The sequence below is a fragment of the Lissotriton vulgaris genome, chromosome 12, assembly GCF_964263255.1.
Source record: "Lissotriton vulgaris chromosome 12, aLisVul1.2, whole genome shotgun sequence".
Classification (NCBI taxonomy): domain Eukaryota; kingdom Metazoa; phylum Chordata; class Amphibia; order Caudata; family Salamandridae; genus Lissotriton; species Lissotriton vulgaris.
The window spans coordinates 513,177,836-513,196,246 of NC_141700.1; the positions used below are offsets into that span (position 1 = coordinate 513,177,836).

The 18,411-nt window shown below is 46.3% G+C and overlaps 1 pseudogene; it reads right to left on the reverse strand.

Moving 5' to 3' along the window:
- Positions 1–14,280: 14,280 nt before the first annotated feature.
- On the reverse strand, positions 14,281–15,727 carry LOC147677632 (uncharacterized; annotated as a pseudogene).
- Between the last annotated feature and the right edge of the window lie 2,684 nt (positions 15,728–18,411).

Genomic DNA, 18,411 nt, shown 5'->3' on the forward strand with positions numbered 1-18,411 from the left:
GAAGACAGGCGACACTATTACACACTGTCACTCATGCTGAAGACAGGAGACACTGTCACTCATGCTAAAGACAGGCAACACTGTCACACACTGTCACTCATGCTGAAGACATGAGTCACTGTCAAACACTGTCACTTACTGAAAACAGGCGACACTGTCACTCATGCTGAAGACAGGAGACACTGAAACTCATGCTGAAGACAGCAGACACTGTTACTCACGCTGAAGACAGGCAACACTGTCACTCATGGGGAAGACAGGAGACACTGTCACTCATGGGGAAGACAGGAGGCACTGTCACACACTGTCACTCATGCTGAGGACAGGAGACACTGTCACTCATGCTGAAGACAGGCAACACTGTCACTCATGCAGAAGACAGGACACACTGTCACTTATGCTGAAGACAGGGGACACTGTCACTCATACTGAAGACAGGATACACTGTCACTCATGCTGACAACAGGCAACACTGTCAATCATGCCAAAGACGGGAGACACTGTCATACACTGTCACTCATGCTGAAGACAGGCAACACTGTCACTCATGCTGAAGACAGGAGACACTGTTACTCATGCTGAAGACAAGAGACACTGTGGGTCATGCTAAAGACAGACAACAATGTCACACACTGTCACTCATGCGGAAGACAGGAGACACTGTCACTCATGCTGAAGACAGGCAACACTGTCACACACTGTCACTCCTGGTGAAGACAGGACACACTGTCACTCATGCTGAAGACAGGCGACACTGTCACACACTGTCACTCATGCTGAAAACAGGAGACACTGTTACTCATGCTGAAGACAGGCAACACTGTCACTCATGCTGAAGACAAGAGACACTGTCACTCATGGGGAAGACAGGCGGCACTGTCACACACTGTCACACATGCTGAAGCCAGAAGACACAGTCCCTCATGCTGAAGACTGGCAATACTGTCACTCATGCTGAAGACAGGAGACACTCACTCATGCTGAAGACAGGCGGCACTGTCACACACTGTCACTCATGCTGAAGACAGGCAACACTGTCACTCATGCTGAAGACAGGAGACACTGTCCCTTTTGCTGAAGACAGGAGACACTGTCACTCATGCTGAAGACAGGCAACACTGGCACTCATGCCGAAGACAGGAGACACTGCCACACACTGTCACTCATGCTGAAGGCAAGAGACACTGTCACTCATGCTAAAGACAGAAGACAATGTCACTCATGCTGAAGACAGGCGGCACTGTCACAAACTGTCACTCATGCTGAAGACCGGAGACACTGCCACTCATGCTGAAGACAGGCAACATTGTCACTCATGCTGAAGACAGGCAACACTGTCACTCATGCTGAAGACAGGAGACACTGTCACTTTTGCTGAAGACAGGCAACACTGGCACTCATGCCGAAGACAGGAGACACTGCCACACACTGTCTCTCATGCTGCAGGCAAGAGACACTGTCACTCATGCTGAAGGCAAGAGACACTGTCACTCATGCTAAAGACAGCAGACACTGTCACTCATGCTGAAGACAGGCGGCACTGTCACAAACTCTCACTCATGCTGAAGACCGGAGACACTGTCACTCATGCTGATGACAGGCGGCACTGTCAAAAACTGTCACTCATGCTGAAGACCGGAGACACTGCCACTCATGCTGAAGACAGGAGACACTGTCACTCACTGTCACTCATGCTGAAGACAGGAGACACTGTCAGTCATGCTGAAGACAGGCAACACTGTCACACATGCTAAAGACAGAAGACACTGTCACTCATGCTGAAGACAGGCAGCACTGTCACACACTGTCACTCATGCTGAAGACCGAAGACGCTGCCACTCGTGCTTAAGACAGGCAACACTGTCACTCATGCTGAAGACAGGCAACACTGCCACTCATGCTGAAGGCAGGAGACACTGTCACTCATGCAGAAGACAGGAGACACTGTCACACACTGTCACTCATGCTGAAGACAGGAGACACTGTCACTCACAGTCACTTATGCTGAAGACAGGAGACACTGTCAGTCATGCTGACGACAGGAGACACTGTCACTCATGCTGAGGACAAGCGACACTGTCACACACTGTCACTCATGCTGAAGACAGGAGACACTGTCACTCATGCTGAGGACAGGCGACACTGTCACACACTGTCACTCATGCTGAAGACAGGAGACACCGTCACTCATGCTGAAGACAGGAGACACTGTCACACACTGTCACTCATGCTGAAGATAGGAAATACAGTCACTCATGCTGAAGACAGGAGACACTGTCACACACTGTCACTCATGCTGAAGACAGGAGATACCATCACTCATGCTGAACACAGGAGACATTGTTACTCATGCTGAAGACAGGAGACACTGTCACTCATGCTGAAGACAGGTGACACCATCACTCATACTGAAGACAGAAGACACTGTCACACACTGTCACTCATGCTGAAGACAGGACAAACTGTGACTAACACTGTCACTCATGCTGAAGACAGGAGACACTGTCACTCATGCTGAAAACAGGAGACACTGTCACACACTGTCACTCATGCTGAAGACAGGAGACATTGTCACTCATGCTGAAACAGGAGACACTGTCAAACACTGTCCCTCATGCTGAAGACAGGAGACACTGTCACTCATGCTGAAGACAGGCAACACTGTCACTCATGCTGAAGACAGGAGACACTGTCACTCATGCAGAAGACAGGAGACACTGTCACACACTGTCACTCATGCTGATGACAGGAGACACAGTCAGATACTGTCAGTCATGCTGAAGACAGACAACACTGTCACACACTGTCACTCATGCTGAAGACAGGAGACACCATCACTCAAGCTGAAAAAAAGGAGACACTGTCACTCATGCTGAAGAGGCCCCAAGTGTCTTAGGTCCCTTCACAGGCCCTCCAATGAAGGGACCTGAGACATTTGGGGCCAGATTAATTGAATAGTAGTGTTGTCCTCACACGCAAAGTGACGCAAGGCAGGGCAATGCCTAATTTGGATTTACAAAACAACGTATGGGGGGACTAGAGCAGCGTGGCTTTGTAAAAACATGTATTGCAACACTCAGAAGCATTGGCATTGCCATGCATCCACCCATGGCTTTGATTCGGTGTAACACAGGCCCCCGCAGTCCCCGCAATGCGGGGGGGCCCCGACCTGCAGGGGGGGCCCTCAGCAGCGTACTCAGGCCTGAGAGCTCCATATTCAATACGTGTGGGGGCCTCTTCATGTACCTTGAAGAGAGCCCCCCTCAACTTTTGTTACGCCAGTGGCTTTGAATTAATTCTAAATGTATAAAAGTTTGTAAACCAGACATTTTAACAAATCGGTATGCCGCAGAGGTGGTGGTGTAACGAGAAGAAAATTCTTTTTTCCTTCTCGTCATTTTCTCTTTCTATGCGTGATACATTCTACATCACGCATAGAAAGAGGAAAATGCCTCTTGGATTGTTTTGGGCAGGAATGTATTCCTTTCTGCAAAAAAATAATATTGCCCTTAAAGTCGGTGCCCTTGCATAGGTGCTAGGCTGCACGCAGTGCGCCAGCTCAACGAGAGAGCAGAAATCCTCTATATCTTTGTGTATATTCGGCCGACTCGGAGCTGCATCCGACCCCCCCCCCTCACTCCCCCCCAGTGCCTTGAGACCCTCACGGGTGAGTAGTGCGCTTCCCATTTCCCTGATTGATTGATATATTGAGCATTTCTGCTCTCTCCCTTTCATACAACTTGGCCCAGCAGGAGAACTTTCTATGCTACGTTCCGTGAAATAATAGTAAAATGCGTCCACGATAATTTAAACAGAAATTGGTTCGTCCTCCGGACTAATTAAACCATGAACCAGAAGGTTAAAATGAAGCACTTTTAGCTGCATTACTGACATTTTGCTGAAAGTCTGAAAAATACAGATTTTGCATTTGTAGCTGCCAGCACAAAACCAGGATGCTGTTGTCATATATGTTCAAATTTTTAGGACAGTGACGGACACCAAACAGTGGAACGCTTCCATATTATAGTAAAAAGCATAGTTCAGGTGTGTTTCATACGTGTTGGTCAACTGTGATGAGCAATTATTTGCCTGACCCATGGGCTCCCTATTCACAGGCGTGACCAGTCTGTAGTGGTGTGACTGGCTGGTAGCACATGCAGTGTACAGTGTGGCCTTGACGCTTAAGTGTGTATCAGAGCCACATCCAGCGTTTTCTTGTGCATTGACAACCATGAACCACTTTGGTGAAGCGAGGACCCCCCCAAATACATAGTTGGTAAAACGCATTTTCCAACACTGCTGTTACACTTCCAAGTAATGTAATTTCTCATCCTATGAATGGGTGGCAGTGCTATGATATACATAAAACATTGTTGAGGATAATTGAGATCAATTTAAGTCTCATGAAGATCCATCACTTTTTAAAGTTTGATCAGGGCTTCCACTATTAAAATCACTACATGTTAGGAGTTCCTGAGCCAATTTAAAATCACATATCACCACCTCCACACTCACTGTCACAATCACAAAGAAAACCAGCTCTACAGTAATCAGGTGGCGTAGCACACCCTAGAAGTATTTGGTGAGCAGGGTGGGAACCCAATGACGGAGCATGTCACCAACAAGGTTGGTGAATGAGGGTTCTTAAAAAACACCTTGTGGGTTCCAAGGCACACTTGCCGCAAGGATTATGAGAACCTAATCTCCTAATCTTTAGTTAAGTAGGTAGCAAACTTGTTCTTGGTTGGTTTATATTAGCGATTGTCTGGGAAGGCGGACGATTTCCCTATCCTCTTCTCTCTCTCTCAGCTTTTTTCTATACATCAAACATCAACATCCTTCGTTTGCCTGAGTATTGTTGTCTGGGATTGCACAGTGACTGTCGGGGACACATTTGCATTGAATGCATTGTGATTTCTCCTACACTCCGTCCTTTCTGAGTCAGGTAAAAGGAGGGCAAGGTTAAGGATGTAATTTGGCAATTAGGGATGTGCTTGCCTCTATTGCTTATTTGTGCATATTTTACAGTTTGTGATTCCGGATGAGATTTAAATTCACAGTTTTGCAAGATCAGGACGCAAGAGGACTATGCCAGTTGAAAACTAATTTTGTTAATCAGGTACTTCAATTTAAATTGGGCTAACATAGCAATGGCATGTTCCTAGCTGCAGTGTTGGAACTGTGTGTTCCTTTAGAGTTCATCAACTTCTGCCAGACTTGCTGAGTTGACAGAGGAAAAGAATATAACAAATCCAAAATACCTGACTAAAGTCGAAAAAATGACAGGCATAACTCCCTAACTTGTGGAATTATCTACACGTGTAGTAAAAGATTCAACAAAAACACACAGTTAAAAATGCAGTTCAGATATTGTAAATCCTGGAAAGAAATTGCATTGGTATTTTTGGGTCTCTGTACAGAACACAAAAGAATGAAAAGAAATTCAGCATTACAGCAACTAATGCCTCCATCCGTTTGGATGTCAAATTCCTACAAGAGTGAATATTTAATACTAGGTCTAAATTATCCACCCCACAATTTGTGCAGAAACAAAGTAATTTTGTGGCCTGGTCCTAAAACAAAGGGCCTTATGCATCAACACATTTTCCCATAGACACAGAATGGGCAACCCCCTTTGATGCATCTGGCCCAAAGTAACTTGTTGCCTAAACAATGAAGTTGAATAAAGTTGTAACAGCATGAGGTGTGTTTTTGTAGCCCAACACAAAGCACAACTTCAAGAACAAGAATTCTGATCCACCTAAGCCCACGGATCTGATACTTAAAGAACCAAAACCATTTTGTGAGAATCCAAATAAAACACTTTCAATATTTTGCAAAAGGTTACAGGTTTAGCACGATATGACAACTCTAAATAACTAATTTCTCACATTATTAGTAATGTTAAATTCTGCACTGAACTTTGCTTCAGAAGTTACTGAAAAAATATTCATCAAATTTGCCACGCTTTGGAATTTTTTTTTTTTAATTGATGTCCTTGATTGAAGGTATGCACTGGTCCAGTAACTTTTTTCTTCACAATAAGTTCGATACATTTTGAACATTCATCGCACAAAACATTTTTTGTATACAACTTTTAGATCTAACCGATATAAGCATGTACTACAATTGGAATTATAAAAAATCTGTTCAAAATGTAAACATGTTTTTCAAAATGATAAAATTCACAAACCTTGCTTTAAATTTTTTTTCTGGTTTAGTGCGTTATTACGAGTTTCTGGTTTCAATAAGATATTTTTTCAAAGAAGGTTTGAGAGCCTAAGGGGAAAAAATTACTTTAAACGAAACTTCCAGTTTACTGTTTGTTCAATTGCTAACATACATTAATCGACATTAGACAAAGGTATAAAAATGTGTGTTTTATGAGTGATGCTGCACAAGAAATCATTATGTTTTCAATCTGTAATAGAAACAGTTTAATTGGCTGATGCAACCACCAGTTTGACTTTCAAATATTTTGTTTTAAATTGACATATTGAAATGGATTTATTAAGATTACATTTCACTGTCAAAGTGCCATGATATATGACATTAGGGATATTCATACTCTATGTGAGGTCCAACAGTATCTGCAGTGTTTGTGATGGGATAGCCGGGCTACATACACTGGAATATCAACAAACTTGACGCATATCTTAATTATGGTCAAGCATAGATATATATTCCCAATGTCACAGCAACCTTGGAAGATACACTTTTTTGTTATGTCCTGTGTTTTAAGCATCCCAAAAATCTATTGAATACTAAACTTATCAAAGTAAATGGTTCATGTAGATGCCTAGCAAGAAGAAAAGTATTCATATATGCGACTCCTATGCAATCGACCCAGTATAAACTAAAAGTTTTAAGAAGGTTCACTAACTAGTTCCTGCAGTGGGACACAACAACACAGAGGTGCTTTTGCTCAATTTTTCAAACGCATCCTCCTTATATAGCTGAAATATAGCAATGGATTCTATCAGTTCAGTCTCACTCAATAATACCAGAAGCAGTTTCTCTTTAAATGTATAACCAGCAGCGGTATGTACACATCCTTTAGAGTGGAACAAGCTGGGTTTTGTGGCAGGAGGACTCAATGAAGGGGTTCTTGATCTATCTTTACCCCATGTCCTCCTCCAATATTCAGATATTCAGAGGGCTCATTCGGCACAACATTTCTAAATATTACTGAATTTGGTGGTGCCTTCCTTAATATCTATGTTCTTCATTACCCTCGTTCTCTAGTAGCACTGAGGTCTCATAGCCTTGATAGTGACTTTGAGAGTAGGCGGAGGAATAAACTGATTGGTTGGTCAAGCAAGGTCCGCCATGATGAGTCTTATACCATTGGCCAGACCAGAGGATTCCCACTTTTTCTGGGAGGTACCACTCCTCCTGAGAGAGGATACAGATACAACAAGGTATTATGGGGCGGAGTGAGGAATTAAGAGTTAATCGTACATGAATGATGGTGAGGGCTAGCCAAAACAGCATAACCATTGATATTTGCCTCGAATAAGCAAGTCATATGGACTACTTGAGAAGTAAAAGGGCAATCATGTGTGCATATACTGCCTTTTTCATGCTGAAAGCACTCAACCCTCAGTATCAACCATAGCTGCAGCATTTCTGAAATTTCTCACAATCTTAACACAAAAAAGGAATTTACCTCATGGAAAATCCACCTGCTATATTTTTAACAGTGAAAACCTCAGACTTTTTCAACTGCATTTTTTTATACAATTGTCTGAAAAATACATAGTAGAATATCTGTGCCCTTTAAACTCTTCAAGTTATGTACGTAATAAAGATTTGATTTATCTTCCTTAAGAGATGTCTGTCTTCACATTTAAAGCGACACTGCATTTAATATTCACTCAGAGAGTCCCTCCTTACTTCTCTGTTGCTCTAGAGTTTTTCCATCTTTTTCCATACAGCTGGAAATACTTATTATGATTGTTTTAGATATGTTTATGTTTTAATAGTGATTGATCTTAGTTATCTCTGCTTCAAGAAGTATACATATTTCACACAGTTTCTTTGTGCAGCCTGCAGCCACCGATGGCGCAACAAGAACTTGTCGAATGTGCAGAGATTTTTTTTTTGGGTTGTTGTGTCATTACAGGACAAGCATTGGCATAGCCAATAGGTCTCGCCTTTGGGGCCTTATAAGAGTTTAGCCAGAGCTATTGACTTTGCCAATGTCTTTAAGGTGTGCTGTAGAGAAGTGTGGCTGCTGTGCAGCATGCTGAAAAGTTTTAATACAACAGTGTCAGAAGCATTTTTGTTACGTTATATGACCAAGAAGGCATTCTGTACAACTGAATGACCATATTGAAAAAAGTATTAACAATAAAAAATGTCCTCAGTTTTCTTTTGTTCTTGCAATGCTGGCAACTTGTTTCTGTCTATTCCATTGGTTCTTTGGTAAAGTTTTTTTTTGAGGAGGCATAAACAATCGGAGGGTGAAGGTTGGGAACTAGTACCCATATTATAACACTAGCAGCGGCCAGACGCTAGGGGGAAATCAACAGATGCCAGATTCCGAGAGCAGGCTGAGGGGATGCTCAGGTGGTAGTGGTGGTGGTGGTGGCTGGTGTGGAGACGATGCTGAGGTGATACTGAATGATACTCACGTCTTGCTGAGTGATGGTGATGTGGTGGTGTTCTAGTGCAACGGCGATGCTGAGTGACACTGATGTGGTGCTGCGTGATGCTGTGGTGGTGCTGCTGATTGATGCTGTGGTTACGTTGAGTGATGCTATGGTATCGCTGAGTGATGCTGTGGTGGCCATGAGTGATGCTGTGGTGGCGCTGTGGTGGCACAGAGTGATGCTGCTGTTGCGCTGAGTGATGCTGTGGTGATGCTGTGGTGGCACTGAGTGATGTTGTGGTGGCACTGAGTGATGCTGTGGTGGTGCTGAGTGATGCTGTGGTGGTGGTGAGTGATGCTGTGGTGATGCTGTGGTGGTTCTGAGTGATGCTGTTGTGGCACTGAGTGATGCTGTGGTGACGCTGAGTGATACTGTGGTGGCGCTGAGTGATGCTGCACAGCAACATGGGTAGGGTTGAGGGGAGGTAGGTGAAGAAAGAAGGGGTGGTGACAGCGAAGCAACACAGGAGTGTATGCAAAAGCAATAGGGGGAGGGGCAGGAGTGCACGCAAAAGCAACAAGGAATGGAAGAACAGAAAGCAACACATTGGTGGGTCGAAGCACAATGGAGGGTGCTGGTTGGGGTAGTAGTTGAAGCACAGGGGCGAGAGTTTAAGATGGCGTGGAGAAGCAGTCGGGCAACAGAGCTAACCGAGTGGGGGGTAGATATGTACATGAGGGAGGAGACAAGAAAACACATGCACTTACAGCAGTACTTCATAAAAATGAAAAAAGAAGTAATTGTAAATTGTAAAGATGCATGCTACATGGGAAGGACAAACACAAGACTGGCAAGATAAGAAGCAGGCAAATGAGAATAATGGTAAGCAATGGGTGAGATCCAAGTCCCTCCATGTTTTTGGTAAGCAAGACAGTGCATGTGCAGTCTAGTAGGTTCGATCTAAAAAAAAAGAAAAATTTGGGGATAAGAAAAAAACAAAATGTGATTATGCAGGTCCTGTCGCACAAATAGGCACTCCCCGCAAACGGGGAAGCAAAATCACTGAAAAATGTGTTCATTCACTGCAAAAACAGACAGTAACCAATCAAGTAAGAGACATGGAAAATAACATTTTCATTTGAGGTACATGACTAAAAGTACTGCCAGGTAAAATAAACAAAAATAGCATTTTACATCTCTGAAACATGGTATAATTCATTTGACAGGTAGTGCTACGACAGCAGTAGAAGATTATAATACACCGACTTTTTGATATTTAAGTCATGCATTAGCATTGAAACCCTAAGCCAATTGCATAATAAATATGCAGATGCTTAATAGTCAGAAAACCAAGTACACTTGTTTTCTGTTACACTAAAATAGCACGGGAATTTTTGGATCAACATTCTCTAAATCATGGGTACTCATAGTACGGCCCGCGGGCCGATGGCGGCCCGGCAAGCCTTCCTTGGCGGCCCGCGGACCTTGCAAACATCGTACCCATGTATTTCTTTTTTTTTTAAAGAGTGTCTGCTGCAGCGCGACTCTGAGAGTCTCTGCTGCTCTGTGGGGGCCGGGCGATTCTCGCATAGCCAGAGTGGAGCTGCAGGGGCCTAAGATGAGGTGAAATACAACAACGCCTCATTAGCATGCAAATGGCCTTTAATGACCTGTGAAGTGCTTGGGTGGCTGTGTGTGTGTGTGCGCCTGGAAGTTTTCTCAGCCCAGGCTGACACACAGACAGGGTGAGATGACAGAGGTTGACAGGGAGGTAGAGAGAGCGAGGGAGAGAGGGAGTGAGGGAGACGGGGAGTGAGACGGAGAGTGAGAGAGGGAGGAAGACGGGGAGGGGGAGAGTGAGAGAGGGAGGGAGACGGGGAGGGGGAAGTGAGGGGGAGAGTGAGAGAGGGAGGGAGGCGGGGAGGGGGAAGTGAGGGGGAGAGTGAGAGAGAGAGGGAGACGGGGAGGGGGAAGTGAGGGTGAGAGCGAGAGAGGGAGGGAGACGGGGAGGGGGAAGTGAGGGGGAGGGAGACAGACCGAGACAGACAGACAGAGGGAGGGAGACAGAGGGAGTGATGGAGGGAGGGGGAGAGGGAGCGAGGGAGCGAGGGAGCGAGGGAGGGGGAGAGGGAGCGAGGGAGCGAGAGAGGGAGGGGGAGAGCGAGGGAGCGAGGGAGCGAGGGAGGGGGAGAGCGAGGGAGAGAGGGAGTGAGAGAGTGAGAGGAGTGAGACAGAGAGTGAAAGAGGGAGTGAGAGAGAGAGGGGGAGGGAGTGTGAGAGAGAGGGAGTAAGAGAGAGACAGAGGGAGGGAGAGGGAAGGAGCGAGAACGAGAGGGAGAGGGGGAGGGAGAGAGGGAACAAGTGAGGGAGTGAGAGAGAGGGAGGGAGAGAGAGGCAGTGAGGTAGAGAGAGGGAGTGAGGGAGTGAGGGAGGGAGAGGGGAGTGAGAGAGAGGGAGTGAGAGAGCGGGAATGAGAGAGACAGACAGAGGGTGGGAGCGAGGGAGAGATAGAGGGAGCGAGAGAGGGAGAGAGAGCGGGAACAAGAGGGAGCGAAACAGGGAGCGAGAGAGGGAGGTAGAGAGGGAGGGAGGGAGTGAGGGAGAGAGGGAGGAAGAGAGTGAGAGGGAGAGAGAGGGAGGGAGTGAGTGAGGGAGTGAGAGAGACAGGGAGCGAGAGAGGGAGCGAGAGAGGGAGCGAGAGAGGGAGAGAGGGAGCGAGATAGGGAGGGAGAGAGGGAAGGAGAGTGCGAGAGAGGGAGTGAGTGAGTGAGGGAGGGAGAGAGATGTGTGTATGCGGAGCTGGTGGCTCAGTGGACGAAGGCATCCGCTGCAGGGACCTGTGATCAACCTCATGGTCAGTTTTTTTCGTTGCTCTAGCCCGCATCCTCCCCCACTGACCCCACCACAACCGGTGCGGCCCTCTGACACAAAACACACTGTAGATTTGGACCCTGAGACAAAGTTTGTGAGTACCAATGCTCTATACCAACCAGCAAAAATGTTTATAAACCAATAGAAAAAAAGTAATCCGGGACTGTGAAAACTAATATTGTTTTTCATACAGTGAAGACAAAAGGGTCTTAAAAAATAGCATAAACAAACAATTCATAAACAACCACCTAAACCAGATGTTCATGACAGAGAAGCACCAACAATCCGTTTGGCCCATTTTCCCGGAGCAACACCTGCAAGAAAGTTTTCATCTTGGTCACACTATTAAAACTAAAACATTTATTTCCCACTGTAGTACGTACAAGGGGTATTGCGGAGAAATCTAAAAAAAGAAAAAGTGAGGCTTGTTAAAGTATATTTTGTTGCTCTGTTAAGTCTCCTTTGTTGTTGTTTGGGACTCTCATAAATACATTCTTAACTGCTAGCACATTCTCCTACCATTGGTTTGTCGTAGGAAAGAACCTCGAGTCAGGAATGAATACCGACATGCAATGTAGTAGGATGGAATTTCCATACTACTGGTCTGTCGCCTGAAATGTGTATGTTACTACTTCACCTACAAATTATTATTTTTTTAAAAAGACTTCCACCAGTTACTAGACTATCGCAACCTTTCCAACTCGGGCGCTTTTCTCGTTTCACCTTTCAGCATTAATTAGGAACCAAACTGTTACTACTGTGAGTCTCAGGTCCGAAAATCTACATAACATATACCTTATTACGGATTGCTTGACTTTACCCTTTGTATAGAAAACATTCCCATGAATCCTTCCCTGAACCCCGATACCCAGACTCCATCTGAAGAAACCTTGATGCCCAAAGCCCTTCTACAGTGATTCCTACGACACAAATAAGTTAATGGTGATCCATGCACCATTTTACCGCATTTAGTCAAAGGCTATTACAAGAATATGCATCTATTTTAACGTCTATCATGTTGCAAGTGAGCCTGCATGCAAAGCATTCACTGGAAGTAAATGTAAACACTACTAAACACTTTTTGGCAACAATCTGTCCCTCTCCGAGCATTTAACTATGCTAAATCAGCACTAACCAAGAAGCAAAAATGCAAGAGAAACACTTTGTGCCTAAAATATATTAAGATTAAATAATAAGGATCTAGTGAAAATACACTGCATTCCCAGCACTTGCTTTTACTAGACTAGCTCGAAGCAGGATATCTCACCCATAAATACTTTTGCTGCTTGTGGAATACAAACAACATTTCAATGATGAAAAACGCATATCAAAGTAATTGTTTCTGCCCTGAAGACTGTAAAGTCATCACGTGGCTCAGGACTTTCATGTGCAATTAACCGTAGAGGTTCAGGTGTTTGCAGGCCAGTACCCAAAGAAGGCTTCTAAGCTATTTCAACACAACGTTACCCCCCAGCCCTGTTTTGTGCTGAAGTATGTGATGACAAGGATGTCATGGCGATTGACTTTGAGGCATTATTAATCAAAATAATATTACATTTTAGACTGCGTTTATGCTAACATCCCACATCTCTGGTTATCAACCATTAGCAGGCTACATCTAGCGGAGTGGAGTGCACTGTGGTGATTGAGCTGGTAAGGATTAGAGCGCTCTAGTGTACCATAAATCTGCAGCTCTGAAACTAGAGTACCTGGTCCAGTACACAGAAAGGAAAAAACATGGTTTCCTTGCCGTGGTCTCAAACGAAAAACACTACGGTTTGTAAAGAATAAGCAAGATACAAGTAAAGGTCTGGTCTATTTTCTTTTATTTTTTTAATATTTCTGATGCTTTATTAAAGAGTATAAGGATCACTGGATGTGTGAGATTCCACAAACTGAGTTCAGATATAATCATTCTTTACTGAGGGATTCAGCATTTGAAAGACGGTGCTCTATTTGACAGAGTGGCGGAGAGCATTACCTCCATCATGCTGATGGACCACGTACTTCTGATTTAGAGATGATCATCAGTCCAGCGGCCATCTTTGAACGGTGAAAGGAATAGCCATCATGTAGATAAGATACAAAGAATTAGTATTAAAAAAGTATAGCGGAGGTGTAGGGTACCACTGTGCTGAGAGACATCATGTCAAAAAAAGTAAAACAAAGGGCAGCAGACAGACCTCTCAAAAAAGTGCTTAACTCATTTTAAAAAACTAGTGGCAAAAATTCTGCAAAGGATATTTGAAGCCCCTTGGCACTGCCGTGGTGAGAAAGGGGGAGTGTATAATGGCTGGGTGGAGAAGGTAACATTGGCTGCTGCTGTTCTCTTCTGGGTGGAGAGGTGGTTGGCGTTCATCAGTCTGTCTTGGCTGGAGTGAGTAGGAAGATTCTACTTCTCTCTTCTGAGCAGGAAGAGTAGGGTGACTTCCATGGTTCTCTTCTGGGTGGAAAAAAGTGCTATGTCTTCCATTACTCTCTGCTGGGAAGGGGAGAATAAAAGAGCACCCAATACTCTCTCGGGTGGAAGTGGATGGCATTGCTTCCATTATGCTTCAATGGGAGGGAGAGTGGTTTCCACTAATCTCTGCTGGCTGAGAGTCAGTGGATTCTCTTTGAATGAAGACGAGTAACCTGGCTTCCATTAGTCTCTCCTGGTTGGAGGGGAATAAGATGTTCCACCACTGTCTTCAGCAAGGGAGAGAGTAATATTGCTTCCAGGACCTGGCTTGCAAGAATGGAGTGGAATCCAATTTTCCTTAAATTCCTAATTTGGCCCCTTTCGATGGAGAGCTTGCACAGTACCCTTTCTCTTTCACACACACTGGAGTATAGAGCTATCAAAGGTTGTTAGCTGTCTCTCCGTGTGGCACTGAATCTGATCAGCATCAAGGGTCAGATTTCCTGTGTACTCGCCAACAGGGCATAAAAGGCATCCCATTCTTGTCCAGGTCACAATGTCTGAGCCAATATTCATGTTCCCAAATTCATCATAGTAGATGTTGCTGTTTCTGATGGTGAAGTTTATCGTCTTTAATTCTTTTAACAGCTCCTCTCCAGCCTGGATGCTATTCACCGTCCTCTAGAAACGCACCGCACGGCTATCTCTATCATTTGATAGCCACAGAGGCAAGGCTGGCTGTGGCAGAACTTCAAGAGTCCCTGAAGAGTACCAACAATTGTCTGATAGATTCCAAAGCCTGGGCATCACTTTCTGGGGTTTTCTTCCCAGAGTCTGTTGGCGTCTCCTGATTGTTCGCTTGGAGTCCAGTCAGAACTTCAAGAGACCCCGTCGGGGGTGCCAACAATTTTCCGATAGATACTGCAGTCTGGGCAGCACGTTCTGGGGTTTTCTTCCCAGAGTCTGTTGGCGTCTCCAGAGTGTTTGCTTGGAGTCCAATCAGAACTTCAAGAGACCCTGTCCAGGGTGCCAACAATTTTCCGATAGATACTGCAGTCTGGGCAGCACGTTCTTGGGTTTTCTTCCCAGAGTCTGTCGGTGTCGCCAGAGTATTCGCTTGTAGGCCAGTCTGTTCGCGAATGCGCTGCAATTCAGCATCAAAGGCTCGGGAAGGCTTCTCATCTGGGGCCTGTAATTGCAATGGGTGGTGCCTCAGGGCTGGGACCAGCTTGTAGCTTGGTATCCTCCGAAGAGCTTCATTCATCTGATGCATCTTATTCAGCTTCTCCTGCGCACTACGCAGCTTAGAGCGGACCTCTTCAAATGCATTGCGAAGAACCGTACTGTCTTCCAATAGTTTCGATATTGTATCCATCAGCATCTCCACGTGGTTCTCATTCTCCCGCTGGAGCTGGGCGTATTTCTGGTTGTGGCTCTCCAACGCGCGCCGGTTTTCCAGCTTTAGGGAGTTATACTGCGCCTGTAAGTCCAGGAGCTGCTTCTTGGCTCCTTCATGCTGGTTCTTCAGGGTCATGTGCCGAGAGGGGAGGGTGACGTCGGGGTTCATGGCGCCTTCCTTCTCCTTGCTCAGGGCTTCTTGAGCTTTTAATTTATGTACCCCAAAATCTTCCTGGGTCTTGTGCTCCGCACGCTCCTTCTCAAGGGACTGCTCCGGACTGGACCGCTGCTCATACATCACTTCCACCAGGCCGGAGAGCGTCTCCTGCTGCTGCTGGAACTGGAGCTGTGAGTGCCTGTACAGGTAGATCACGGACCCCAGGCACGTCACGAAGGCCAGCAGGCAGAAGACTACCTGCAGAATCCTCGTCTGCCTGCGAAACCCGCAGGCGCAGAGTCCCATCATGGCCGGAGAGCTTGGTTCCTCGTCAGGTGGGCCGGGCCCTCGGACTCCCGTGATCATCTTGACCGCAATATCCGACTGACAGACTTATGGGCCCTGCGCGGCCTTATCTAGCCCTGCTGAGCCCCCCGGATTATGACGTTGCTGTGATACACAGCGCCGCACTGTGACGTCGAGTCAACGCGCCTTGCGTCCCAGACAGCATCAACCCTGGATGCCTAAGTAGTCCGCGCCCTGAGCAGTGCAGCTTTGCCATCCCGTGTGTAGGTCACTGCACGTGCACGTGCTGTGCGCCTTTCCGGGCACGCCTGGCCCTTCAGAGCCTGTGAGGGGGCTCCTCGACCCCTGACATGGATGGATGCGATCAAAGACTCTGAGGCGAATCTTCCTGCAGGAAGCACGTGGCCTTCGACGCACAGCGCATCCCCTTTTCCATGGAAGTGCCCCGTTTCCACAACGTTGCACTCTGTGCGTCCGAGGGACCAGAGAGTCTGCAGCCAAACTCTCACCAGATCTGACACCAGAACACCTCCTGGTACCAGAAACACACAAATCACGAGGTCCCCAGCCAGGTGGAATACAAAGAAATAGGAATAAACAAAGTTGTAGGGCTTTCCATCATTAACACACAATCTAAGTCTCTCTATGTGCGCAGGTGCTAACGCGTCTTTAGCCCCTGAGTGAGGCTGCCTGCGCCCCACGCAGGGAGCCCCCATAGTAGAGCCGCCACCACCTTAGTGCCACAGGAGGGCACACCCGACAGGCTAGTGCTTGGACCCACTGGGGGTCCTGCGCTGTTAGGTTGAATTTTCCATGAAAAAGTCCCAGCTCTACCGCCCATCAAACTAACCAGGATCAGAAAACCTTCCAATAAGGGCCACTGTAATTATGTGATTTTTTCCCCCATCGTTTTCCACATAATTAAGAATTTGCCGCAGTCCATAATCTGCTGCATAATTTACAGATTTTGGGGAAAAAAATGTTTTTAGCTTAAACAAGTTACTTACATTTTTTTTAAACAGCAACCCATTTGGCATGCAGTGGAAAGCCCTTCACAAAAGTTGACTGGTCATCTTTCAGAAGTTTATTGGTACTGAGATGAAATCTTTGCTAAAACAGTGTTAAAATTGGTGAAAATTACCACATTTTGAAGTCATTTTATCTCAAAATGTGCTGTATTATGCGACCTAATTTGCCTCTTTTTGCCGAATAATTTAGTCAGCACGGCCGCTTAATTTGGTCATCTCCTGCTGCTTAATTCCAGTGGCGCTGCCTATAAACTAGACCCCACCCCTAAACATGTTCCCTGTGTCCATTCTTTTATAGTCCCGTGTCTATCTTAAATGTGTTTTTTCATGTGTTCTCGCATGCGGGCGCACTGAAGTTGCTTCAAAGTGTAAAAAACTGTAAATATGACCTAAGAAATACGTGTATTTTCTTTTATGATGCAATGCCCAGCGTGGGAGACCTACTCAGGACCTCTCGGATGTGGTTTTACTCAGCTATGCCGGTGAGCTTCTGTGAGACGGATCCCACAGGTGAGCAGTAACGTATGGCCGCCCGCCTTCCTGCCTACATATACTCTCTGTCTCGTGCGCCATTTTGCATAGTGCCGGAATGGAAAAATCCTCTCACGTGCACATATAGCGCAGCTACGTATGTATTGCGACTCTCAACCAGTGCCGCAAGCGTCATCGCTATACAATGAAAGAGTGACTGGGCCATGGTCCATACATACCCTTTGCATAGGAGCCCTGCAGGTTTGCCCTGACAGCAGCACGCGCGGAGCAGTGTGCACTAAATGTAATTTAAAATACGGATCAAACATTAATTAGTACACAGCCGGCATTTGCCTCGAGCGATGTCCAATCGGCCCTGTTTTGTAATTGGTTAGTTAATGCAAAATACGTTGTTTCCAAAGGCAAGTCAGTGCAATGCTGATGTTGTACTGGCGACTCAGCGTCGCCTTGTTATGTATATGCCAGCATTTGTAACGCGCACAGCTACCTCCGACGAGGTGTCCCAGCAGTGCTGGGGGCCCTCGGGAAGATTAAGCAAGCTATTGCCCAGAGTCTCACAGTGCTGGGCTAACCTGCCGCCAGAGGCTGGGATCGAACCGTGAACCCTGTGGTCCGGAGTGAGGCACCCTGGCCACTGCGCCACACCTCTTCAACAAGTGCCTCACTTCTGTTTCAAAGTGCTGTAAGCAATAGCTGTTGTCATTGCACCGTTTAATATTGCTCAAATGGGCCTCAGACACATTAAATGCTAGTTGATTTTGCAGGGGATTCAAACTCCTGCTCCGGGCCAGTTAATAGTTGTGAGGTACGTCAGATCTCTGGGGCCAGCAGCAGTGCATTCTGGGATTCACCGGGGTACGTACGGTACGGGCCTAGGAGCCTAGGAGCCCCAGGGGGCGGTCTGCGGTGGGTGAATGAGTGGCCCCTGGCAGGGGGCGCTTGGCAGCTCCGAGGCCGCCTGTCTGTCTAACACTTGTTAACGAGGAGCCCCGTGGTGGGATTCACTCATTCATTGAAATCAACGCCGTGTTTTCGTTTCCGTCTCCACCAATAGCGTGCGCTGTACGGGCAGTTTCTGCACATACGACTGCACCCTGGCCTCGTGTAGTGTGTGACGCGGCCGTCAGTATTCTGCCATGTCATGGCAGGGGTCTGCTTTCATCA